This window comes from Rhinolophus sinicus, linkage group LG03 (assembly GCF_036562045.2).
Source record: "Rhinolophus sinicus isolate RSC01 linkage group LG03, ASM3656204v1, whole genome shotgun sequence".
Lineage (NCBI taxonomy): Eukaryota > Metazoa > Chordata > Mammalia > Chiroptera > Rhinolophidae > Rhinolophus > Rhinolophus sinicus.
Genome location: NC_133753.1, coordinates 195154496 through 195161058, shown reverse-complemented (window position 1 = coordinate 195161058; position 6563 = coordinate 195154496).

Here is a 6563-nt window from a genome sequence, read left to right as displayed (position 1 = left end):
GAAAATATAATATATAGTGCAGTCTCATTTTTTAGGAAATAGTAATGTAAAAACCTGTCCATTTCTCCTTGTATTTTAATGTGTTTTCCCCTATAATTATCCATTGTGTCTATAGGCAGGGAACAATAGCACAGTTTTTTCCTAGTCGATTTTGTGTGTTTCCCCCCCTAATTACATACCAAAATTGTAGTCCCATGATGTAAAAGCTAAGAGTTCAAATTTTCTCTTTACTTTAAATTATTACTTTTGCGTTACTGGTGTGCTTAGGTTGACGCATGTCTTTGCCACAATGAGCATCCTTTGAACTGTGTGCAGGTTGGGTGTGATTTGTAGGAATATAATGATGATTTCAGTCATATGATTTCAGCAGTAAGTAGATACCGGATACAAAGTACAAGAAGTTCTCCAAATGTGGTGCTTTTAAAGAACAACATTTATGGTTTGTTTTTTAGAAGTCTCATTGCCAAAATAATGCATTCTAGTGCAAGAAAGTTGAGAAACATGGAGAGGCACAAAGGAAATATAAATGACAAAAATCATATGTAAAGCCACCATTCAAAGATAATCTCCCTTAATATTATAGTATATACATTTGTAGGGTATACAAATATAGGTGCATGTATATTTTTGATGTCATTCTCTACACATCACTTTACGCTGCTTTTTCCTCCCTTTGCAATTTATTCGAAGTGTTTTCACCTCTCAATAGATCTTTTTCTTATTATATTTGTAATGACTATTTTGAAATTCATCATATGCCCATGTAGCACAATTGTACTGATTTTTCATTTTGGAATGTTATATTTTGACTATTATGGAAGCAAACATTCCTCCATTGAAGTAACAAAACTAAAATTGTTGATTAGAGAATGTTAATAGTTTATTTTTAATAATTAAGCATAAAACGAACAGTTTCTTTTGTCAAAATTCTCAATAAAAACCAGCACAAAGACTGAAACAAAACAATAAAAAATTAATTTTAAAATCTAAACCAGATTCTGAATCAGGGCCAATTCTGACTTCCAGGGGACATTGGGCAGTCATTGGAGACATTTTTGGTTGTCACACTGGAGGGGTATCACTGCATCTAAGGGGTGGAGGGTAAGAATTCAGCTAAACATCTACAATGCACAGGGCAGAACCCACAAGCAAGAGTGGCATTTTGCATACTGTCAATAGGTTGTGAAACCAAGCCTTGTTCACAGGGAGAGACAGTTCATGTCTGTGCAAGGACGTGAAACTTACAACCCATGCTGGTCTTAAGCAGACATTACTGCTGGAAACCCCCACCTATTTAATGAACCCTGGTCCATACCAGCAGGGGCAGAGGCTTGTTAATAGTGGTGGTGAAAAGGGGTGGATTTCTAACAAGAAAGATAAGCCTGTAGGGCTGTTTAGCAGATTGGGGCTGAGAGAGAATCTTGGGTTGAAGGCTCCACCCTGAGAAGGTGTGTGGGACTCATGATTCTCACCCGGCACAACACTGGGAAGGAAAATGAGACAGAAAGACACAGTCAATTCTTTCAATTGTAGCTCGATTTAGGTGTAACAAGATTTTATTACTGTGGCTTTTGAACTGAAAGTATTTGCAATCTCCATTATAGATCACCATGTTTGCTTAAATCTGCCTTTTTCTCTGAAGTGGACGTATTCTAATCAAGACTTTCGAAGATTTAAATTTACGTAAATGTTACTGCTTTTCTTCCTGGCTCTCAGTCTAGCCCACAGGTGTCACTGTATTCTCAGTGTCCGAAACCTTTCTCCATCTACACGGAGTTTGTACCTGTAACCACACAAACTCAGCTTACACTATGCTCCCGTCATCCAGAACTTACTACCATTGCTTCCCTTCCAATTCAATGCTCCACACAAAACCAGCATCATCATTTTCAAATGCAAATAAGATGTCATCTATCTGCCTAAAACACAGCTAATCCCCTCATTGGTCCTGTGGAATGTGAACAACAAGCCCCCACGTGGCCTGCAGGCCCCCAGTGCTGTGAGCTCTGCACGCCTCTGCGGTATCAGCCTGTTACTGCCCCCGAGGGGCTGCCTCGCAGGTCCTCATTCAGCTCTTCAAAAGCGGGGTCACTCCTTCCATCCGCCAGACGTTCACACACATTAGTGGTCCTGGTACACCTGGCCTGCTGCTCACTTAGCCCCTATACTCCATTCTTTCCATAAGCCATCCCTGACATGCCACCCACCAGGTGACGATTCTCGGCTCTATGCACTTATATAGCAGACTTCACCTCTGCACGGCAAATATCTGGGTTTGTAATAGACACTTATCAGAGTGATGGGAAGTGTTTATAAAGCTAATGCCTTGACTGGTAACAGTTGACCATGAAATTTCTGGATCAAATGGTCTCTCCATGCTGCAAAACTCTGGGTGTCTACCAAGACTTTATCTGCATTGCCAGTGGGCTAGAGTGACTAATTTTGAACTGACCTTCAATAACTTGTTTTATATATTTTGAACAAATGTATAAGCAAATAAGAGTGAGCATCTAAGAGAACTGTGAAATATCAATATCTTTAGATTGTTAGGCTTTATTCCTATACTGGTTTAGAGAATCAGAAAATAATATAATGGAACTCATTAGCATACTAGCTTAATCAAAATGTTTAATGAGTTATACTTTACTATTATCCCTGTGACTTTTTGAGTTTGGCATAAAAGGGCTTTTGAGCTAACTGTCCCAGTCTGCTACGATGGACTAAACAACATGGGCCAATAAATAGAGGCCATTTTGCTAACTTATTCAAAACTCTATAAATATGTCCTTTCTATTTTTTCTTTCCTTTTCTTCTTTAAAAGACACAAAATTACATAATGGTAACTACAATAATGTACTGTCTAGTTTATAATACCTACAGATATTATGTATATTTAATAGTAGTAGCACACACAGGAAAGGAAGAAGATATACTATATATAATATATAGATATATGTATATATATATGTATATGTATATATATGATATCTTTCTAGAATTAACTTAGTATAAATTTGAAGGGGATTCTGATAAATAAACCCAAGATCAATCACTAAGAAAATAACTCAAAAATATAGTAAAAAATTCATTAAAGGAATTAAATTATTGCCCTAAAAATATCCACTAAATTCAAAAGAAAACAGTAAAGGAAAAACAGAGGAACAACAACAACAAAAGACGACATAAAAAACAAAAAGTAAAATGGCAAACATAAATCCAACAATGTCAATAATAACATTAAATGTGAATGAATGAAACAATCAAATCAAAAGGCAGGAATTGTAATATTATACTAGATAAAAAATAAAGTTCAACTATATGCTAACTACAGGAGAGACACTTTAATTCAAACATACAACTCGGTTGAGATTTTATTCTTTTTTATGGCAGAGTAATATTCCATTGTCTATATGTACCACAATTTCTTTATCTGATTGTCTATTGATGAGCATTTCAGTTGTTTCCATATCTTGGTTATTGTATTATAAATAGTGCTGCAGTGAACATAGGGGTGCATATATCACAGAGGGACCTAGAAAGTATTATGCTAGTGAAATAAGTCAGACTGAGAAAAACAAATACCATATGATCTCACTTATATGTGGAATCTAGAACAGAATAAATAAACAAACAAAACAGAAACAGACTCATAGATGCAGAGAACAAACTGATGGTTATTAGATGGGAGGGGGCTTGGGGAGATGGGTGAGAAAGGTGAAGGGATTAAGAAATACAAATTGGTAGTTTGCACAAGAGTCATAGGCAGGGATGTAAAGTATAGTACGGGGAATATAGTCAATAATATTGTAAAAACTATGTATAATGTTAAATGGGTACTAGACTTATCAAGGGTATCACCTTTTTGTGAGGTATACAAGTGTCTAATCACTATGTTATTTTGTACACCTGAAACTAATAAAATAAATAAATACATAAAAAGTTGAGGGGTAAAATAACAAAAATAAAAAATAAAATGACTTTTTAATGAAAAAGAAAAAGATACAGATAGGTTGAAAGTAAAAGGAATAGAAAACGATATACCACGCAAACAGTAACCATAAGAAATCTGGAATATTAAGCAAAGTAAACATTAAAACAAAAATGTTACTAGAGATAAAGGATATTTTATGTTACTAGAGATAAAGGACTCGATGATAAGAGTCAAATTCATCAGGGTTAAAATATGTGCAAAAAAAGCAAAGCTGCCAAAATACATGAAGCAAAAACTGAAAAAAATTGAAGTCAGAAATAGACAATTCAACAATAGTAGTTGGAAACTTTAATATCTCACTTTCAATGATGGCTAGGAAAAAATAGGCAGAAGATCCACAAGGAAATAGAAGCACAACATTATAAGCCAAATGCATCTAACAAACATGGATGGAATGTTCCACCCAAATACAGAAAAATATATATTTATTTCAAAGGCATATGGAAAATTCTCCAAGATAGAAAAATTTTAAGCCATAAAACAAGCTAAATAAATTTACAAGAGTGAAGTTATGCAGAATATATTCTCCAAACACAACTACATGATATTAGAAATCAATAACAGAAAGATATTTGGGAAACTCATAATTACATGGAAATTTAAACAACACACAGTTCACCAATGGATCAAAGAAGAAATCACAGGATAAATTAGAAAACACTTGAACATGAATGAAAATGAAGACACACATACCAAAATGTCTGAAGTGCTACTAACACCATTCTGAGGAAGAAATTTATAGTTGGAAACCTCTATATTTTAAAAAAGAAGATCTCAAATGAATAATGAATATTCCACCTGTGACATTTAAAAAAGAAGAGAAACTATACCTAAAGAAAACAATAGAAGGGAAATATTAAAAATTAGAGTGGAAATTAGTGAAATAGAGATTATAAAAAAATTGAAATTAATGAAAGAAAACATTGACTCTGAAAAAAAATCAACAAATTAATGAGGCTTTAGTTAAACTGACCAGGAAATAAAAAGAGACAAGACTCACGTACTAAAATTAGGGACAAAAGATGGGAAATCATTACTGACCTTACAGAAATAAAAATATTTGATAGGAAGAACTATGATCCACTGAATGCTAACAAATTAGGTTAACTGGATGAAATGGAAAAATTACTAGAAAGACATAACTACCAAAACTGGCCCCCAAAATGTTTTTAAATGTGAATAAACCTATGAAAAGAGATTGAATTAACAATGCTCTAGTACCACGTTTTCCAAAGCTCAGTCACTCTTTACTATGCCTCTGATTTACTTCCCTGTCTTTTTTTTTTTTAAACCACCTTGCTTTAATAAATGTATGTTTCAATGAAATTTGATATCACTACCAACAACAGAAAGCCAATATCATTTGTCGTATAAATACAGTAAAGGTAAAAATAAGTAAAACAGAAGGACTGTGATTACATTCTCTCAGATGCCCCTGACTGCTGGAGACAGGGCTGGGTTCTGCTTTCTATCACAACACACAGAGGTGCCATGTTCCCTCGACAATCCATTCCAGCCAACTGCTGGGGCCTGCATGTCGGGGTCTGTAGAGACAATAGGACTGCTCTTTCAGCCGCATGACTTAAGGAAAGCATCTCAGATCAGAAAGGACTCTTCCCTGAACAGTGAGTCAGGATGAGAAGGTAAATCTTATGTCTATTAGGAAAAACTAAACACTCTACAGATAAAGGGTTCAGACACTATGATTCCTTCTTTGGCGGCTGCTCAGCATCCTTGTGGTGTCCCTGCTCCCATGAGCTCTGACCCCAGACATGAGTGGGTCACTTCTGTTTTTGGCTTGGCAGATTTAGAGACAGAGGCCACTGTTGCTGGGCAGCAGAGAACAGGGTTGGCTGGTCATGGCTGAGTCAAGAGCTGAAGATCTTGTCTGTCTCCGGGTGATGCGATTAGATAAGAATAATGAAGGAAGTTCCTAGAGGAAAAGAGATTGTGCTTTGTACAATCTCCTCATAAACTCACATTTATTGATAACGCAGAGTAGTAAGTGAATGAGGAGACACTAAAAGAATATGAGGCCAATCTGATGGAAACTAGGGGACACAACTGAGACACTAGTTCATGTCTGGCGGATGGAGACAGCTCCTCTGGTGCAGCTTTATTTCCCATTCAGCTAATGGATTCTAGGTCACTCATTGTACCTATGCAAGGTGATAAGGTTTCCAATACGTTCCCAACTGTTCTGCCTGGTCAAAGCAGAGTTCCCTTTGTTGGCACTCAGGGGTTGAACTGGTATCCCCCAAAAAAGGTATTTTGAAATTCTAATCTCTAGTACCTATTAAAATGATCTGATGTGTAAGTAGGATCTTTACAGATAGAATCAAATTAAGATTGAGCCATTAGGGTGGACCCTGAACCAATATGACTGACATCCTTATAAGAAGAGGGAAATTTAAACACACAGACACACAGAGCAGAATACCATGTGAAGATACAGACGCAGAGGGAAGATAGCCATGTGAAGATGGCAGTAGAGATTGGAGTGATGTTGCCACAAACCAAGGATCACCTGGGCCGCCAGAGCTGGAGCAGGCAGGGAAGGACCCCCTCTGAC